General features: G+C 42.3%; 1 protein-coding gene across 1 annotated transcript in view; it reads right to left on the bottom strand.

Annotated features, from left to right (window-relative positions):
* cdc42se2 (CDC42 small effector 2) overlaps positions 1–22,262 on the bottom strand; it is a 318,114-nt gene that overhangs the window by 104,063 nt on the left and 191,789 nt on the right. The gene's annotated exons all lie outside the window — the stretch shown is intronic.

The raw sequence follows: 22,262 nt of genomic DNA, 5'->3' as shown, positions 1-22,262 counted from the left end.
CCTCAGTTAAAAAGCATTGTGTAGGTTTCCTCTTCCTTTCAATCTTCTTCTCAGTTGCTTGCTGTACACTAGTGGTGATTGCTATGTCTTCATAAGAGTGAGGTTGAGCTGAAAATGTGTTGCTGGAAAAGCGCAGCAGGTCAGGCAGCATCCAAGGAACAGGAGAATCGACATTTCGGGCATAAGCCCTTCTTCAGGAATGAGGAAAGTGTGTCCAGCAGGCTAAGATAAAAGGTAGGGAGGAGGGACTTGGGGGAGGGGCGTTGGAAATGCGATAGGTGGAAGGAGGTCAAGGTGAGGATGATAGGCCGGAGTGGGGTGGGGGCGGAGAGATCAGGAAGAAGATTGCAGGTTAGGAAGGTTGTGCTGAGTTCGAGGGATTTGACTGAGACAAGGTGGGGGGAAGGGAAATGAGGAAACTGGAGAAATCTGAGTTCATCCCTTGTGGTTGGAGGGTTCCTAGGCGGAAGATGAGGCGCTCTTCCTCCAACCGTCGTGTTGCTATGGTCTGGCGATGGAGGAGTCCAAGGACCTGCATGTCCTTGGTGGAGTGGGAGGGGGAGTTGAAGTGTTGAGCCACGGGCTGGTTGGGTTGGTTGGTCCGGGTGTCCCAGAGGTGTTCTCTGAAACTTTCCGCCTCCTCTATATTGGGCCTGTCTCCCCAATATAGAGGAGGCCAATATAGAGTGAGGTTGTGCAAAATGCAGCGGACCACAACAAGTCATAACACTTGTTTTTATGAGTGTGGCATAGCTGCTTCTAAGCATACAAGTGTAGCTCTTGTTACATTCTTGCTGTTCATCAGGAAGCCAATCATCATGGCAATGGCACATTCTCACTCCACCTGCTGCTCTGTCAAAAGAGTGTGCAATTATAGTCTCCTACTTGCATACAAAATATCAGTGAATTAAACAGCAGTGAATACCAAATATCACTTGCTCCAACATAGAAAGAAATACAATTACATTTAGATGGAATATTTTTTCCAAGAACACCAGATGTTCCAAGACACTCTGCAGCCACATTTTATAGTGTATACCACCATAACATGTAGGAAGTATAGCAAGAAGTTTCCACATAGCAGATTTCCACAAACACTGTAATAATGACTCAATAATCTCTTAGTTTTTCATGGATATTAAGTGATCCCAGAACACCAAGGATAACTACCCTCTTCTTATTGAAGTAGAACTATTGATTAGTTTACATCCATCTGAAATGACAGCTTCAATTTAATGTGTCTCCTGAAAAATAACACTTTCAACAGTACAGTACTCAGTACTGCACAGGAGTGTCAGCCTTAGTTTTTTGGGTCAAACGCTGAAGTGGACCAGGAGCTTGTGAATCAGAGGCGAGAGTGCTAACAACTCATCCCTATCTGATGCTGACAAGGAAGCTGCTGCAGAGTTGAAGGCCTACTCTGTTCTTCTCAGTTTGTTATGCTTTTGTTTCTTTACCCTTTCAGATAGCATTACTGGGAGGAACAGTATTTGTACCCCATCTCTAAATACCCTTGACTGAAGTAACTGCTTGGTTCTTTCAGAGGGCAGTTAAGAATCTGTTGTATTGCTGTGATTCTGGAGTCATTGTATCCCAGACTGAATAAGGATGACATATGTCCTTCCCAGAAGGAATTTACTGAACCAGATTGACTTTTAAGATTATCAATGATAGTTGTGGTCACCATTTCTGAGACTAATTTTAGATTTAAGATTTATGAATTGAATTGTTGCCAGAAAATGTTGAGGCTTTGGGAAATGTTTGCCAGGATGTTGCCTGGTTGGGGGTGGGGGGGGGGGGGGGGGGGGGGTGGGGCGGAGGGGGGGAGGGGCGGAGGGGGGGAGATGTTTGCTACAAGGAGAGGTTTGACAAACTTGGTTTGTTTTCACTTGTATGCCACAGGATGAGGGGTGACCTGATAGAAGTTCACAAAAACATAAAAGGCAAGAATAGAATGAAATGGTGGAGTCTTTTTCCCAGGTGGAAATGTCAATTACTAGGGAACATAGGTTTAAGGTAAAAAGGGGTAAGTTTAAAGGAGATGTGAGAGTCAAGTTTTTTTTTACACACAGTCCCTTGAATGCATTGCCAGAGGTAGTGGAGGCAGATGCAATAGCAATGTTTAGGAGGCATCGTGACAGATATATGAATAGACAGGGAATAGAGAGATATGGACCATGAATAGCCAAAAGGTTTTTAGTTTAGAAAGGCAAATTTTGTTGGCATATGTAAAGAGCATGAAAGCATGGGAAGGGTTAAAGCATGAAGACCAATGGCGATCTGTTACAAGGGGTCTGTGGAATGCTACACTAGTCAAAAGTTCACTGTGGCAGGATGGGGCCACTGTGGCAGGATGGGATGAGAATAGTGGAATGCTTCTACACCAATTAGCAGAGTCAGACTGAGGCTGAAAGGTTACTATGGCAGGCTGAGATAAAGTACTGTGAAGTTAGTAAAGTCAGTCTCGCCTATTAAATATCATCATGGCAGGTTGGGACAGCTCTTGACAATAAATATTTAGGACATGACATTAAATATTTAATTATTAGTTAGTAGAGTCAGCCTGCTTGAGACCCTTGACAGTAAAATATCTAATCATGACATTAGAATAATATTAAGTAGGGTCTGGGATGGAGGACCATTGTTGCAGAGGTGGCAGTAAAATACCTAATCGTAACATTAGAATAATATTAAGCAGAATGTAGGAAAAACCATAGTGGCAGAAGTAGAGAGATAATGGGAACGAACATCATTGGTTTATTATATAGCTGGAATAAGGTAATTCTGACTAACACAGTGGGCATGCTGATAAGCTAACAGAAACATGATAAAAAAAGGTATAAAGAGCCATGGACCCTGAGGTTCGGGGCCATTCAAGAATTTGCTTTCTGAGTGTCACGGCTTTTTGTTTGCAAATAAATGACCTACTCCTTGAAGAACTCTGCACATCTCCTGGTGATTCTCTACATTTTCTCCATGACAGGTGCAATCTTAGTGAGATAAAAGACCTGTTCCTGTGGTGTACTGTTCTTTGTTTCTGTCTTCCTGCCGTAGGTAGATTGCAGTGAGCTCCTCCTTAAAGAGATGGAGATGACACATGCACTGTTCTTCACTGAGGTCCAGGCTGGAGAATTGCCATTTGAAGAGCATGTGGGCTAAATGCACCCCCTCTCACCTCAAACCTCCTTCCTTTCAGAAGATTCTCTCCTCTGTGTCATCTCTGCTTATTGTCCCTGTCGTACTGCATGCAAGGGGAATAGATACTATTGCAATTTAACCAGATTAAAGTATTGTGAGCAGAGCCTTTGACATGAGAACAAAATCCTTCACCACACCTTGTTAATTTCAACTTTAAATCACAGTGCAAACCAGCAAGTAATTTTACCAAATACAGCTACAGCCATTAGAACTCAATCAGCAGCTAACGTGAAAGTGGTTGTGATCCTTTTAAATAATATTGCTGGGACTTTCCTCTTGCTTCTGAACACAGGGTCAGCTGCAGAAGGTTAAGAGAAGGAACTAGCTGAAGTATTCAGATTGAAGGTTGCGCTGTTGAAACTTTCATCGGCATTTCATACTGACTTACATCATGAGCTGCCTCTCTACACTCAACTAGCACCTGCATAAATGACCTGCCCACTCATATTTAAGATGGCGGTGGAGTAGCAGTGCAGCGTATGGGCTCCTTAGCTCAGGAGCCCAGAGACTGTCTACTCTGTCTACTTTTAGCTTTCTTTCTTTCTTTTTTTAATGTTTCCAGATTGTAGTTATTATCAAAATTCATCTTACCTTCTTTTAACTGCTTCGGTGGAACGCTTCTCCTGGCCCAGTAATGAGGTGGCTTCCAGCAGCCTGGCATGGAGATCTCATCTCCTCATGGAGATCTACTTTGGTATCAGCTTCCAGGTATTCCAGCAGACCGGCAGGCGGTTTCATCCATGAGTAGTGGCCTCAGCCGACATGGTGATCTTCTGTAGAGGCTTTTGGCTCAATATTCCTGCAGCCTGGTGTGGTGATCTTATCCTGGCATGCTGTTTCTGTCCCAGAATGGCTGTCACCTGCCGGTTGCATTTTCCAGATATCCCATAGTCCATTAACTGAACTGTGATGAATGCTGTCTTAATGTTTTTTTTATTATTATGTATGACTTCTTTCATTAATATAGACCTTATGGTCAGGCAGCTTATAAAACTTCTCACTTTATTTTTCACGTAAAAGTAAGGTCAGCAACAGACGTATGTATATGCAGCATGAATGTCATTTCTGATACCAAGTAACACCTGTACTTCCAAAAATCTCATGCAATTGAATCCCAGTCCCTCCTAGAATTGTAAAAGTGAACTTGAACCTTTCAAGTTAGAATCAGGTTTCCAAAGCATTGGATAAGTGTGGAAAGTTTTGTGCACACAACTGTAGGTTATATACTTGGAGTAATTTGAAGTTGGCAGAACATCAACATTTTGATGTCACTACTTAGTCTCTCTCATATGCAGCATTCAGAAGTTACAGTGAACCAGTGGTGATTATTTTCTTTTTAGTCATTTAGGCTATTGTTGTACCTATTTCATTTAGTTAGAATCTGAAACAGTCCATTATTTTACTTTATAGAAGGTAATCAAAATTATAACACCAAGCACAACATCGAACATTGCTCAGTTTCATTGTTATTAAACTCCTGCATTTCAAAATATGTAAAAGATACAGTCATGTGTGTGATGAAGAACAGTGTTCAGACATGAGGGCTAAATCCTGCACAGAAGCCTTTTTGATTCAAGTCAGCTAAATGCAATAATGCAATTAACAGAATAGTATCAATCAAACACACACACACAGTGGCCAGTGTCTTCTGCACAGGTCTTTTGATTTTAACTGTATTTTAAAGTAACCAAACCTCAAACATACTGGAATGGAAAACTGAAAATCTGGCCCCTTTGGCACGCTCTGTTATTGGTAAATACCAAGGTTCTTAAAATTACATCAGAGTGAACAACTGCTAAATTCTTACTCCCTACTTTGGACACATTGCCTGCCCAACCAGGAGTGAGGAAAATCTCATTAGCTTTAGGCTATGATCATAAAACTAGAAGTTCTATAAGGGGAAAATAAAATGATTGAATTGGAGCAATAATGTATTTGGATAATTACTCTTGGTAAAGATGTGTTTGTGGATATATTTAATAAAGATATAAATTTTTAAATAGAAATAGATAATGCTAACAAAGACATATGTATCAGATTGTTTGTCTTGTATCAGGACAAGACTATCAAATTCTGAAGCAGCAATAATTTATATAGCATGAGAAATTGGTGCCAATTGATTGGTCGGTCAATTTAGTTTGGTTGAAGTATTGCTGTGGAAAAAGAACATGTCCAGTATTGTGCCCTTTTTGAAGTGTGTGTGTTTGAGGGGATAGCATTATCCTCAGTACATTCTCTGTGGCAATATTTTAACTAATCAGAGTTAACTTGCTGACCAACCAACACCCTTTTCTCAAGCAGTATAACTTCAAGTTTGGAATTCTTTTATCTCTCCAAATAACTGCAAGACAAAAAGCTTCAACAAGCTGTGCTTTTTCAGCAATATGTATTGTCATATATTTGTTCTATGATATATACAATAGTAACAATAAAATCACCATAGTCCGACTGGATCATAGTGCTGCTCTCTTATTAGAGATAGCTGGTGGTTGGTAGTGGTTTAATTGAAGGGTCACCATACCTCAGATGAGGGGAGAGGTTGAGAAGGAGAGTCCTTCATGGCAACCTTAGCTGGCCCAGAAATTAAACCCATGCTGCTGGTCTCACCCTGCAACACAAACCAGCAATCCAGTCAACCAAGAAAACTGGCTTATAATATGTTTGAAATTGGTTACTTTGTTGAAGTCTGAAGTTTGTTACTTCAGTGGAGGATAGCAGACAAACATGTGAGCCAAACAATCCTCTTAGCTGAAAGGGAGGACAATAGCAAGAGTCATAGTTTTAAAGTAATTAAAAGAAGGATTGGAGGTGAGTCAAAAATAATGTTTTGATCTCTAGAACTAACTAGCTGAAAGGGAAATTGATGCAAAAAATAAACCCTCGCATTTCAGATGTAGTTGTATAAGCACTTGAAGTGTCATAACCTACAAAGGGGATGAACCAAGAACTGGAAAGTGACTTAGAGTAGATAGCACTTCCTTGACTAGCAAGGATATAGGGGAGAAAATCTGTGTCTTAAATTTTCTGTTTCTAAAAGGAGAAAACCAAGTTAAATGCAAATTGCTTCACAAGCTTTTGTTATTCACTTGGGAAGGAATGGAAGATGGTCCTCTTGAAGGGCTCACAGTCTATTTGATGCTGGTAGACCCATTATGCTGATAGGGAGGAAGTTCCAGGATTATGACCAAGCAACAGCGATGTTGTTCAAAGTTAGGATGGTGTGTGACCGGGAGGGGAACTTGCAGGTAGTGGTATTCCAGCCCAACTGCAAGAGAACAGTATTCTGGAAGTAAATGCAAACTCGGGTTCTACCCTACCCATATGATGCTCAACTTAACAATTGGAGACTGCAAGATTTTAAAGTCAGGAAAAGATAGTTAAATGGCAGTAGTGCTTGGCATCGTTCTTTTAAAGCAGAAAGACAATATGTCATTGGATAAAACAACCAAAATAAAGAAAATATGCCTGAAAATGAAAGTTTTACAAATGTGCATCCTTCAACCCTGTCTACTCCACAGATCATAATCCACAATGATTTCACGTCTATTTCAAGAGTTGAAAGATTTTTTGAATCAATCACAATGGTCCTCTCTCTTGGGCTGAGAAATGCACACCGTGCAGTGACATTGTTACAAGTTATATAATCAGTGCCCATATAAATGTATTTAGCACAGTACAGTGGTAGATAGCTATGCAGTAACTGCTGACGATTTGTGCTTCGTTACATACTACAAGGTTGGCAGTTTTAAAAAAAAGTTTGTAAATTATAGTAAAAGTTGAGACCTTGAAATCAAAATCATAACTTCCAAATATGTGAATGATACTAAGATAAGGCAGATATTCACCACTGAGGACAAATATAGCAAATTAGAAGTCAACAATAGTTACCTGTAACTTCTGAAAGCTACAGGTGTAAGTAATGGAGTAAGTAAGCACCGGGCTTTATCTCCAGCTTCAAATTAATCGCATTCCGAGAGAGAGAAATAGAGATGCTACCTAAAGTTGGTTTAGATTAGATTAGATTAGATTGCTTACAGTGTGGAAACAGGCCCTTCGGCCCAACAAGTCCACACCGCCCCGCCGAAGCGCAACCCACCCATACCCCTACATTTACCCCTTACCTAACACTACGGGCAATTTAGCATGGCCAATTCACCTGACCCTGCACATCTTTGGACTGTGGGAGGAAACCAGAGCACCCGGAGGAAACCCACGCAGACACGGGGAGAACATGCAAACTCCACACAGTCAGTCGCCTGAGGCGGGAATTGAACCCGGGTCTCTGGCGCTGTGAGGCAGCAGTGCTAACCACTGTGCCACGATGCCGCCATGTGTGCACAAAACTTTCCTCAACTTAGTAATGATTATGAGATCTGATTCTAACTGGTCAATTTCAGATGTAGTTTGACTTGTAATCTCTTAGAGAAACTAGAATTTAAGATTTAATTGCATAACATTATATTTTTGTCACAACATGTTTCAAAATGATGTCCATGCTGTATACGTGTACATCTGGATGGCATTTTGTGCAGGTCATTAATGCAGGTGATAGTTGAGTGTACTTAACATACACAGAGAGGAAGCAATGCCGTAGTCATAATATCACTGGGTGAGGAATTCAGAACCCCAGGCTAATGTTCTGGGGACATGGTTTCAAATTCCACTCAAGCTTATGGTGAACTAATATCTGGCATTAAAAGTTTTCCTAATGGGCTTCACTTCACTTCACTTCACCTGACAAAGGAGCAGCGCTCCAAAAGCTTGTGATTTGAAAGCTATTGGACTATAACCTGGTGTGGTGTGACTTCTGAATTTGTCCACCTCTGTCCAATAATAACACTTTAATATTTTGGCTGTTTGGGCAATTATGGGGGCAGAGTCAGTGCACCAACATCCCATGAACAGATTAAAAAAGAGATGTTGAAAACTTGCAGATAACTGGTAAGAGTATTGCAATAAGGATGTATAGGGTACATATTTTCACAAGAAAGTTAAAGATACCACATATTAATGTAAAAATAAGAATCAAATAGGATACAAGTGCAAAGGGTGTGCAAATGAACAAATTACAAAGTTATGCAGGTCAATAAGGTCATAATGAAAGCAATCTTAGCACTAGAGTAGTCCTGAAAAAAAAACATGTACGTAAACCCGCATAGACCACTCAAAGTATTCTGAATACTACAGTTGCCACATTACTATAAAAAACAGAGGCACTGAAGAGTGCACAAAAAAGATTGAATATGATGATCTCAGTTCTGTAGCATCAACAAAATGTGGAACAGCGTTTCCCAAATATTTCCAACTGTAATCTCAACCATGAGAGGTGTGAAGCAGCTGAGGGTGGGTGACTGTTAGAGGAGGAATGCAGCCGTTACACCTTGTTCAAGCTCAACAGCATCCATCGTAGCCTCAGAGCTCACAGTTGTGAGGGCTTATCCAAGAAGGAAGTATTTAAAATTATGAAAGACTTTGAAAGTGTTTCTGCCCTCAGTAATATCATGTACTACAAGGCATGCAGGCCACTCATGATCCTAACTTGTCTTTCCTGCTGCCCACTGGCCTCCTCTCCTACTAAATGACATTCTGCTCACTGCCTCTCAAAAAACTGCTTGCTCCCTGCCCTTCCACACTCACCAATCATCTGATTTCCCACTCTTCTCCACTCATACACTCTTTCCAAATCTTTGGGTCAACAAGCCTATACGTACATACTAATTGCCACTTGAGGATTAAGAAGTTAGGAAGGCCATCGACAGGCCATCTCATCAGGCCCTTCAGCCCAACAAGTCCACATCGATCCTCTAAAGAGAATCCCACCCAAACCCTTTACCCATTACTCTACATTTACCCCTGAGTAATGCACCGAACCTACACATCCCTGAACACTATGGGCAAGTTAGGATGGCCAATTCATCTAACCTACACATCTTTGGATTGTGGGAGGAAACCAGAGCACCCAGAAGAAGCCCACACAGACACAGGGAGAATGTACAAACTCCATGCAGACGGTCCCCTGAGCCTGGAATCGAACCCAGGTCCCTGGCATTGTGAGGCAGCAGTGCTACCACTAAGCTGCCAAGCTGCCCGTTTAGACAGCTGAAGTTCTACTTCTCTAAGATTATGGTTCAGTGTGGGCTTGTTGGGCCAAATGACCTGTTTCCACACTATAGGGATTCTATGATCAGAGAGGAACTTCACTGCAGATCAAATGCCATAAGAGTGTTTTCTGCTAACGTGACTATACAGCATAACTTTTATAAAGTGCATTACTAATTTGTTCCTCCGATCTCGCAGCTGGTCTCAAGATTTAATTTCTAGCTCCCGACCTCTTTCCAATAGGCCATTCCACAATTTTTTTAGAAGTATGATGTAGAAGGAATGGCACGAGCTGTGATGTGACATGAATGAATAACTAAACATTCAGTGTCTCAAACACTCAATGTTCAAATAAAGAGCACATGGGCAAAGTATTGCTAGCACCCAAGGAACCATATGCCAGCATAAATTAGCATGTTTAAGAAAGGAAATTTAAAAAACGTTCCTGAATTCCATGTCTCCGTATTTCAACAGCTATTCACTCTGTGAATCTCTTTGACACATTTTGACACATAAATCTCCCTCAGCTCCAGTGCTACTTCATTTTGCAAATGATTCTATCCAGTCAGGTATCAGCTTCTTTCTTTCAAAACTGCTATCATTGTCTTTTCCTCAAAACCTATCTTGAGTCTGACTGTTCTTAAAAATGCTGTCACCATTGCCAACTTTTCTTTCTGCACAAAAGTCAATCAAAGTATTGCCTTCAGATCTGTAACATCTCCAAGTCTCTTTTTGGTTTTCTTTCATTTGATATTAATCTTCTTCAGCAAAATTATGAGCAACACAGCCTGTGTCCATAGCCTGAGCTTTCATTCCCAAATCAGGACAATTCCTCATCTGTGAATCCAGGCTGGAAGACAATGCCCTGGAAACTGATTTTCATTCTGAGGAGACTGGACTCTCTGGGATTCAGGCCAAGCAATCCCTGAATGGCTTCAGAGATGGTTGAGTGCAGGAGCAATCTGTGCCTCTAAAACAGCCCTTCAGCCCTAATCTCTCATACTCAATTTGCCAATCAATGCCAACTCATGCCCCTACCTATATTCCCAATAGCGCGACCTAGTCACCATGCTATCATATCCCTCTGAACATCAATGTCTCTTTATAGCCCTTACACCAATTTATATTTCTCAATCCAACAAACTTTGGGCTTACACCTATGGTAAAAAACACATCCAGTATTCATCATTAGAAAACCTCAGGCTCCAAGCTGAGTTTAAACAAAATAAAGTGTCAATAAAGGGATTACCTTTTTTTCAAATTGTTAATTAAAAATCGATCAGCAATATTTAATTTGTTTTAGTAACTTATAGAAACAAGCATGGAAATCATAGTCCCAGTTTAGCACAACTTTAACGACAAGGAACTTTCAATTGAATGGTGAAATGGGAGGTGCCATATAATGGAAGATTGTGAAATTAGCCATGAAATCAAATCAGTTAGCATGCATTCAGTAAAGATATGGTAATTGACAAAGTGAAATAACAAACTATTTTAACAAAAAAACAAAATAACTGTAGATACAAAGAAAGAACAAAGAAAATTTACAGCACAGGAACAGGCCCTTCAGCCCTCCAAGCCTGAGCCGATCCAAATGTACTGTCTAAACCTGTCGGTCAATTCCTAAGCATTTGTATCCCTCTGCTCCCCACCTATTCATGCATCTGTCCAGAGGCATCTTAAATGAATCTACCGTGCCTGCCTCTACCACCTCTGCTGGCAACGCATTCCAAACGCCCACCACCCTCTGTGTGAAGTACTTGCCGTGTGTATCCCCTTTAAACTTTCCACCTCTCACCTTGAAAGCATGACCACTCATTATTGAATCCTTCACCCTGGGAAAAAGCTTGCCTCTGTCCACTCTGTCTATACCCTTCATGATTTTGTAAACCTCAATCAGGTCCTCCCTCAATCTCCTTTTTTCTAGTGAAAATAAACCTAACCTACTCAACCTCTCTTCATAGCTAGCACATAGAACATAGAAGAATACAGCACAGTACAGGCCCTTTGGCCCTCGATGTTGCGCCGATCCAAGCCCACCTAACCTATACTAACCCACTATCCTCCATATACCTATCCAATGCCCGCTTAAATGCCCATAAAGAGGGAGAGTCCACCACTGCTACTGGCAGGGCATTCCATGAACTTACGACTCGCTGAGTGAAGAACCTACCCCTAACTTCAGTCCTATATCTACCCCCCCTTAATTTAAAGCTATGCCCCCTTGTAATACCCGACTCCATACGCGGGAAAAGGTTCACACTGTCAACCCTATCTAACCCCCTAATCATCTTGTACACCTCAATCAAGTCACCCCTAAACCTTCTTTTCTCTAATGAAAACAGCCCCACGTGCCTCAATCTTTCCTCATACGATCTTCCTTCCATACCAGGCAACATCCTGGTAAACCTCCTCTGCACCCGTTCCAGTGCCTCCACATCCTTCCTATAGTATGGCGACCAAAACTGCACACAATATTCCAGATGCGGCCGCACCAGAGTCTTATACAACTGCATCATGACCTCAGGACTCCGGAACTCAATTCCTCTACCAATAAAAGCCAGTACGCCATATGCCTTCCTCACTGCACTATTTACCTGGGTGGCAACTTTCAGAGATCTGTGTACATGGACACCAAGATCCCTCTGCTCATCCACACTACCAAGTATCCGACCATTAGCCCAGTACCCCATCTTTTTGTTATTCTTCCCAAAGTGAATCACCTCACACTTAGCTACATTGAATTCCATTTGCCACCTTTCTGCCCAGCTCTGCAGCTTCTCTATATCCTGCTGTAACCTGCCACATCCTTCCTCACTGTCAACAACTCCTCCGACTTTCGTATCATCCGCAAACTTGCTCACCCAACCTTCTAACCCCTCTTCCAGGTCATTTATAAAAATGACAAACAGCAATGGTCCCAAAACAGATCCTTGCGGAACACCGCTAGTGACGGCACTCCATGAAGAAACTTTGCCATCAACTACTACCCTCTGTCTTCTTCCATCCAGCCAATTCCTAATCCAAACCTCCAACTCACCCTCAATGCCATATCTCCGTATTTTCTGCAGTAGCCTACCATGGGGAACCTTATCAAACGCCTTACTAAAATCCATATATACCACATCTACCGCTTTCCCCTCATCAACCTCCTTCGTCACCTTTTCAAAGAATTCAATAAGGTTTGTGAGGCACGACCTGCCCTTCACAAAACCATGCTGACTATCCTTGATCACATGATTCCTATCCAGATGTGCATAAATCCTATCCCTTACAATTCTCTCTAAGACTTTGCCCACAACAGAAGTGAGACTCACCGGCCTATAGTTACTAGGGTTATCCCTACTCCCCTTTTTGAACAAGGGAACCACATTTGCTAACCTCCAGTCTTCTGGCACTACTCCAGTAGACAAAGAGGACATAAAAATCAAGGCCAATGGCTCTGCAATCTCCTCCCTTGCTTCCCAGAGAATCCTAGGATAAATGCCATCAGGCCCAGGGGACTTATCTATTTTCACCTTTTCCAGGATTTCCAACACCTCTTCTCTACATACCTCAAAGCCATCCATTCTACTTATTTGTGACTCAGTATTCACATCGACGACAATGCCCTGTTCCTGAGTAAATACTGAAGAAAAGTATTCATTCAGTGTCTCCCCAATCTCTTCCGCCTCCACACGCAACTTCCCACTACTATCCTTGACTGGACCTATTCCTACCCTAGTCATTCTTTTATTCCTAACATACCTATAGAAAGCCTTAGGGTTTTCCCTAATCCTACCGACTAAGGACCTTTCATGTCCCCTCCTTGCTGCTCTTAGCTCTCTCTTCAGGTCCTTCCTGGCTACCCTATAACTCTCAATCGCCCCAATTGAACCTTCACGTCTCATCTTGAGATAGGCCGCCCTCTTCCATTTAACAAGGGATTCCAATTCCTTATTAAACCACGGCTCCCTCGCACGACCCTTTCCTCCCTGCCTGACAGGTACATAATTATCAAGGACACTCAATAGTTGCTCCTTGAACAAGCTCCACATATCATTTACACTTTTGCCTTGGAGTCTACTTTTCCAAGCCACACATCCTAAGTCATGCCTCACCGCATCATAATTTCCCTGACCCCAGCTATAACTCTTGCCCTGTAGTACACACTTATCCCTCTCCATCACGAGTGTAAAAATCACCGAATTATGGTCACTATCCCCAAAGTGCTCACCTACCTCTAATTCTAACACCTGGCCTGGTTCGTTACCCAGAACCAAATCCAGTATGGCCTCACCTCTTGTTGGCCTGTCTACATATTGTGTCAGGAAACTCTCCTGCACACATTGAACAAACACTGACCCATCTAACGAACTTGAGCTATAGCTTTCCCAATCAATATCAGGAAAGTTAAAGCCCCCCATAACAACCACCCTATTACTGTCACTCATCTCCTGAATCACCTTCCCTATCCTTTCTTCAATGACTCTAGGACTATTAGGAGGCCTGTAAAAGACTCCTAACAGGGTGACCTCACCTTTCCTATTCCTAACCTCAGCCCAAACTACCTCAGATGGCAAGTCCTCATCCATCGTCCTTTCCACCACTGTAATACTATCTTTGACAAGCAATGCCACACCTCCCCCTCTTTTACCCCCACCTCTGACCCTACTAAAACATTTAAATCCTGGAACCTGCAACAGCCAATCCTGTCCCTGTTCTAGCCATGTCTCCGTAATAGCCACAACATCGAAGTCCCAGGTACCAACCCACGCTGCAAGTTCACCTACCTTATTTCGTATACTTCTTGCATTGAAGTATACACACTTCAAGCCACTTTCCTGTTTACAGACACCCTCCTTGGAAATTGATGCCATGTTCCTAACCTCCCTACACTCCAGGCCCTGCACCCTGAAGCTACAATCTGGGTTCCCATGCCCCTGCAGAGCACCTTCCATACCAGACAACATCCTCGTATACCTTCTCTTGCACCCTCTCCAAAGCATCCAGATCCTTTTGGTAACATGACGACCAGAACTGTACCCAGTCTTCTAAATGCGGCTGAACCAATGTCTTGTACAATTTTAATATGACTTGCCAGCTCTTATTCTCAATACCCTGTCCAATGAAGGCAAGCATGCTCTCTGCCTTCTTGACCACTCTATCCACCTGTACAGCAACCTTCAGGATACAATGGACCTGCACTCCCGGATCTCTCTGCCCATCAACTTTTCCCAAGGCAATTCCATTCATTGTATAATTCGTTCTAGAATTAGTCTTGCCTAAATACATCACCTCACATTTGTCTGGATTGAAAGCCATCTGCCACCTCTCCGCCCAACTCTCCAGTCTATCTATATCCTCCTGTATTCTCTGACAGTCCCTTATGCTTTCTGCTACTCCACCAATCTTTGTGTCATCTGCAAACTTGCTGATCATACCAACAGTGCCCTCTTCTAGATCATTTATGTATATTACAAACAATACTGACCCCTGTGGAACACCACTGGTCACCTTTCTCCATTTCGAGAAACTCCCTTCAATTACTACTCTCTGTCTCCTGATGCTTAACCAGTTCTTTATCCACCTCACTAGAACACCCTGCACACCACATAATTTCACTTTCTCCATTAGTCTACAATGGGGAACCTTATCAAACGCCTTACTAAAGTCCATGTATATGACATCAACAGCCCTTCCTTCATCTAACAACTTGGTCACTTCCTTGAAGGACTCTATTAAGTTGGTAAGGCACGATCTCCCCCACACAAAACCATGTTGCCTATCACTGATAAGCCCGTTCTTTTATAAATATAAATAGATCCTATCTCTCAGTACCCTCTCCAGCAACTTTCCCACCACCGACGTCAGGCTCACTGGTCTGTAGTTACCCGGAATATCCCTTCTACCCTTCTTGTACAGGGGGACAATATGAGCAACCTTCCAGTCCACCAGCACCTCACCTGTATTTAAGGATGCCACAAAGACATCTGACAGGGCCCCAGCTATTTCCTCTCTCACCTCCCTCAGCAACCTGGGATAGATCCCATCCAGTCCTGGGGATTTGTCCACCTTAATAACCTCTAGCATACCCATCACACATCTCCTGAAGAAGGGCTTATGCCCAAAACCTCGATTCTCCTGTTCCTTGGATGCTGCCTGACCTGCTGCGCTTTTCCAGCAACACATTTTCAGCCCATCACACATCTTCCCTACTTATGCCAACGTGATCCAGACTAATCAAACTTCTATCTCTAATCTCAACATTCATTATGTTCCTCTCCTCAGTGAACACTGATGCAAAGTAATCATTCAGAATCTCACTCATTCTCTCAGGTTCGGCACACAGCCTTCCTTCATTATCTTTACGTGCACCAATCCTTTCTCTAGTTACCTGCTTCCTTCTTATATAAGGATAAAATGTTTTGGGATTCTCCTTTATTCTGCTTGCTAAAGCTATTTCATGACCCCTTTTAACCCGCTTGATTCCTTCTTTAAGACTTGTCCTACTCTTCCGATATTCCTCCAGGGCCTGTTCTGTTCTTAGCTGCATAGACCTTGTGTACACTTCCCCTTTCCTCTTGGCTAGTCATACAATTTCTCCTGTCATCCATGGTTCACGAATCTTGCCCTTCCTATCCTTTGCCTTCAACGGGACATGCCTACACTGTACTACCATTGACCTATCTTTGAAAGCCTCCCACATCTCAAATGTGGACTTCGCTTCAAATAGCTGTGTCCAATCCACATTTCTCAGCTCCTGCCTAATTTTGATATAATTGGCCTTGGCCCAGTTTAGTACTCTTCCCTTAGAACCACTCTCTTCTTTATCTACGAGCATTCTAAAACTTACAGAATTGTGGTCACTGTTCCTAAAGAAATCCCCCACCGCAACTTCTACCACTTATCCTGACTCGTTCCCCAGTACCAGGTCCAATACGGCCCTTTCCCTCGTCAGACTGTTGACATACTGCTTCGTACAAATTCTACTCCATCCAGACCTCTGACGCTAAATGTATCCCAGTCAATGTTGGGAAAATTAATATCTCCCATCACCACTACCCTATTGCCTCTACATCTATTTATAATCTATTTATCTATTTGTTCTTCTACCTCACGCTCACTGTTGAGAGGTCTGCAATTCAGCTCCAACAAAGTAACTGCATCCTTCTTATTTCCCAGCTCCACCATAATGCCTCACTACCCAAGTCCTCCATAATGTCCTCCTTTAGCACAGTCATGATATCGTCCCTGACCAGCAATGCAACTCCACCCACTCTTTTATTTCCCTCCCTGTTCTGTCTGAAGTGTCTATATCCTGCAACATTTAGTTGCCTATCATCATGCCCTTCCTTCAATTAAGTCTCTGTGATGGCAATAATGTCATACTCCCAGGCACCAATTCAAACCCTAAGTTCATCTGACTTACACACTATACTCCTTGCATTAAAGTAGATGCATTTCAAGCCACCAGTTCTTTTGCACTCACCTGCTCTCTGCCTATTCTTCCCTTTATTAATGTTATCTTCATAATTCTTACAGTCTCCAATCTCCACCTTGCTGTCTACTTGTTTTCTCCTCTGGTTCCCAGTCCCCTGCCACATTCGTTTAAAACCTCCCAAATGGCAGTAGCAAAAACTCCCCCAAGGACATTGGTTCCGGTCTGGTTCACATGTAGACCATCCCTTTTGTAATATTCCCACCTTCCCCAGAACCGATCCCAATGTCCAACAAATCTGAACCCCTCCCTCCTAAACCATCTCTCAAGCCACGTGTTCATCCTGCCTATTTTTTTCATTTCTACGCTGGCTAGCACATGGTAGTAATCCCGAGCTCACTACCTTTGAGGTCCTCCCCTTTAACATCTCTCCTAGCTCCCTGGATTCTTCTTTCAGGACCTCATCTCACTTTCTACTTATATCATTGGTGCCTATATGCACCAAGACAACTGGCTATTCATCCTTCCCTTTTAGAATGCTGTGCAGCCAATCGGTGACATCCCTGACCCGAGCACCTGGGAGGCAACATACCATCCGGGAATCCAATTTTCGGCCACAGAACCACCTATCTACTCCCCTCACAATAGACTCCCCTATGACTATGGCCCTACAAGTCTTTTTCCCGCCCTTCTGAACAGCAGTGCCCGCCACGGTGCCATGATCTTGACAACTGCTGCCCTCCCCTGGTGAGCCATCTCCCCCAACAGTATCTAAAACGGTATACCTGTTTTGGAAGGAGATGACCGCAGGGGACACCTGCACTGCCTTCCTACTCTTTTTCTGTCTTTTGGTCACCCATTCACTATCTCCCTCAGCAATCCTAACCTGCAGTGTGACCAGTTCACCAAATGTGCTATCCATGACCTCCTCAGCATCGCGGATGCTCCACAGTGATTCCATCCGCAGCTCCAGAGCCATCATGCGGTCAAACAACGGCTGCAGCTAGACACACTTCTTGCAAGTGTAAATCAGAAATAAAAACAAAAAGTGGAAAAGCTCAGCAGGTCTGGCAGCATCTATGGAGAGAAATCACAGTTTACGCTTCAAGTCCAGTGACCCTTCAAAATGGATTTTCTGAGAAGCCACTTTAATATTTCAGAAACATTTTTAAAATACTTACAAGATTAAGTGTTTTCATTGTTTTTACAGCTGGAACTGTCATTAACATATATCAACAAGTTTATTACACACATTCATTGGCATTTCTCATGATCCAAAAGAATACCTTACCTCTCCCAAAGCACCAGCCCTCCCCAAAGCTGCCTTGGGAACACATCTCAGGTATTCAAACAAATTTGCAGAAAGTCAGAACTACCAGGTCTAATAAGCTGTGCACATACATGGTTTGCTAAACTCAGAATGTATGTATTATAATTAACCTCTGCCTCAGACTGATTTTCCTTCATTAATGTTATAAAATAAATTGTCAATGCCTGGAAGATTGCTTAGGAAAACAATCAAAACAAGAGATGGCATGAGATTTTGAGTATAATTTTGATCTAAACTAAATTATGTAACTTAACATTTAGTAGTTTATTTGGACACTGTATAATAAGCTAGCTGTTGCTCATCAAAAACGAGAAAGTCTCCCAAGGGAATAAAGGACGTGCATCAGTTCATAAAGGATATTTTTCACTTTTTCAAGATGGATTACATTCATACACTGTTTCTGCCATATAATTTGGCTTTTTCATATTAATTAACTATAACAAAATGATGAAAATAAAATAAATAGCATTTATGTAGCTTATTTGTTGCAACAAAACCTCCAAAAGGAGCCTCAGAAGATTAATATCAATCAAAATCAGAGCAATGAGCCACAGAAAATATCTGGATGGGATATCAGAAGCTTGACGAAACAAGGGTGACATGGTGGCTGAGTGGTTGGCACTGTTGCCTCACAGCGCCAGGGACGTGGGTCTGATTCCAGCCTTGGGTGACTATGTGGAGTTTGCACATTTCCCCTGTGTCTGCATGGGTTTTCTCTGGGTGCTCTGGTTTCCTCCCACAATCCAAAGGGCCTGTTTCCACACTGTAGGAATTCTAATTCTAAATAGTATCAAGGTACACATTAAAGGGTATGGGGCACTAAGTGGCAGAGAAGTTTAGGGATTAAAATTTGAGAGCAGAGAATTTAGTCAACTGACAACATGGTTGCCCCAATAAAGGTGCTATTAAAAATGTGCATATTTGCGTTTTCTTTAAACTTTTCATGAAAGATGGACACCATGGGTTCGATCAGCATTTATTGTCTGTCCTTGATTGCCTGGAGAAGGTGATGGCTTACTTCAACTGCCAAGATGGGAAATGGCCACAAGAACTTTGGAACAGTCACACCTAGAGCAATGTTCCCTGCATTTTCTTTTTCACTAATGTGCAGAATGAGTTATGTTACGGATGTCGATATCAATGTGAGTTTATGAATCATAGGAAGTACTTATATACAGTATATCCTTTTATAAATTTATCACACGTAATAGATGAAGACAGAATATCCCCCAGTCATTGGCACGATAACACACTAATCCATAAATTACTAGTTACAGAATTCAATTTTAAATTAACCACGGAGCATTTAAAACTTATGATGACTTGGTTTTAAGTTCAGTATCATAGCTGGTGCACTCATGCATGAGAGGAGCACTTGTTAGTTTTTATCTTACAGCTTGTATTTTAATCATTTGACAGAAGAAAAAGATGATTTGTTGGGGTGAAGGGCCTGCTTCCACACTGTAAGTAATCTAATCTAATCATGAATATATAATGATAGTTCACATCAAGACAAGGGTCTTGACAAGTTGGAAGCACAAGTCACTAGAATGTGGTATACTGGGGATACTTGGGCCTTGGAGATATATAGGAGAAAGTGAAGACTGCAGATGCTGGAGATCAGAGTTGAGGCTGGAGTGGTGGAAAAATACAGCAGGTCAGGCAGCATCCAAGGAACAGGAGAATTGACATTTCGGGCAAGAGCCCTTCATCAGGAATGAGGCTTTGAGCTGAGGGGTTGGAGACATAAATGAAAGGGGTATGGGGTTATGGGGGAGGTGGCTGAGAGTGCGATAGGTAGACAGAGGTAAGGGTAATGGTGATAGGTAAGAGAGGATAGGTGGGAAAGAAGATGGACAGCTAGGACAGGTCATGAGGGCAGTTCCATGTTGGAAAGTTGGAACTGGGATAAGATGGGGGGAGGGGAAATGAGGAAACTGATGAAATCCACATTGATGCCGTGTGTTTGGAGGGTTCCAAGGCGGAAGGCAGAGCGTTCTTCCTCCAGGTGTTGGGTGGTGAGGGTGTGGCGATGGAGGAGGCCCAGAACCTGCATGTCCTTGGCGGAGTGGGAGGGGGAGTTGAAGTGTTTGGCCACGGAGCGGTGGGGTTGGTTGGTGCGGATGTCCCGGATATGTTCTCTGAAGCACTCTCCAAGCGTTTTGCAGAAACTCAAGATCTCAAAATTCATAGTGAAATCTGTGATTGTCAGGAGTGGAAAACTACGGTCACCAATGAAAAAACAGTTCACGAAACCAGAACATTCTCAAATAACGAAAAGGAATGAACAGTACAATTGAGCTCAATGAGATAAATATAAATGACATGGATGAAGATGTTGGTGGGTTTGCAGATGATATAAAGATCAGTGCTGTTGTGGATAGTGTAGAAGGTTGTTAAACGATACAGCGGAATATAGATCAGTTGCAAATATAGGCTGAGAAATGGCAGATCACGGGTAAGTGTGAGGTGCTGTACAATTGGAGATCAAATGCTAAGAAAAAGTATACAGTTAACGGCAGGATCCTGAATAACATTGATGTAAGGAGGGATCTTGGGGTTCAAGACCATAGCTCCCTAAAAGTCGCCATGCAAGTAGATAGGGTGGTAAAGAAGGTGTATGGCATGCTTGCCTTTATTGGTCAGGGATACAAAAGTCAGTGTGTCATGTTGCAGCTTTAAAAGACTTTGGTTAGGCCACACTCAGATTTTTGCATTCAACTCTAGTTGCCACATTACATGAAGTATGTGGAGGCTGTGGACAGGGTACGGAAGAGGTTTACCAGGATGCTGCCTGAATTAGAGGGTGTGACCTTTAAGGAGAGGCTAGAAAAACTTGGGTTGTTTTCTCTGGAGCAGCAGAGGCAGAGGGGATAGAAATCTATAAAGTTATGGGAAGCATAGATAGGGTTGATGGTCAGAATCTTTTTCCCAAAATTGATATATCTAAAACGAGGAAGCCTGCATTTAAGGTGAGGAGGACAAGAGAATCTGGAACATGCTGCCAGGGGTAGTGGTAGAGACAGATTTAATATGGGTGTTTAAGAAAATTTTAGATAAGCACATGAATATGCAAGAAATGGAGGGATATGGACAAGGGCAGACAGAAGTGACTAGTTTAATTTAGCATCATGTTCTATGTTCAATGATCAATCCATAATTGAAATTGTACAGGCTGTATAAAAGGAGAAAGTGAGGTCTGCAGATACTGGAGATCAGAGCTAAAAATGTGTTGCTGGAAAAGCGCAGCAGGTCAGGCAACATCCAGGGAACAGGAGAATCGATGTTTCAGGCATAAGCCCTTCTTCAGGAATGAGGAAAGTTTGTCCAGCAGGTTTGTCTACCTTTTATCTTAGCCTGCTGGACAAACTTTCCTCATTCCTGAAGAAGAGCTTGTGCCCGAAACATTGATTCTCCTGTTCCCTGGATGCTGCCTGACCTGCTGCGCTTTTCCAGCAACACATTTTCAGCTTTAGGCTGTATGAAAACCTGGTGACCAAACTGCAATAGGAGATTTAAATTTAATGTTAGATATCAAAGTCAAGAAGATTATTTCAGTTGATCTACCAAGGAAGAATATCAGTAATACTGACACAAGTACGTCAGCAGCAATTCTCAATCAGCACAACTGAAGGCATTCCAAAGAAGAATCATTCTAAACTTGAAATGTTATCTCTGTTTCTCTCTCTACAGATGCTGCCAAACACTCTGCATTTCTCCAGCATGTTCTGTTTTGTTTTGGATGTCCACAGCAGAAGTATTTTGCCTTTACTTGAGGATATGAACATGTTAGGTTTACCAATAAGAAATCAGAGAGTAAACAAAGATGTTGAACCTAATCTGCAAATTGAAGTGAAGAGTTTACGCATTCCAAAACAGTTGTATCAGCAGACTGAGAGTAAAGATTGAAGATGAAATTGCATATGAATCCATGGAGCCCACCAGAGAAATGGAAGGACCAACATCCACTGATTTAACACATGACACAGAGATCCAGAAAATTGCCAAAAAGAAACTTGGCTCAGAAATCCAAGATACTAAGGGAAAATATCAAAGTATTTTCTTTAGCAGAATATCCTCTATGAGGGATAAGGTAATGGGGCTGGTGACCTGGTTTTGCTGGAACAACATCTTCACCAAAGGATGTTCCAGAACTAGCATAGTGGTTACTATTGCTGCCTTACAGTGCCAGGGACTTGGATTCGATTCCAGCCT

This window comes from Chiloscyllium plagiosum, unplaced genomic scaffold (genome assembly GCF_037043375.1).
Source record: "Chiloscyllium plagiosum isolate Xiang-an unplaced genomic scaffold, Cpla_swu_hap1 HiC_scaffold_2, whole genome shotgun sequence".
Classification (NCBI taxonomy): Eukaryota; Metazoa; Chordata; class Chondrichthyes; order Orectolobiformes; family Hemiscylliidae; genus Chiloscyllium; species Chiloscyllium plagiosum.
Note: the sequence above shows the minus strand (reverse complement) of the source record. Positions and strands in the feature narration are given on the sequence as shown.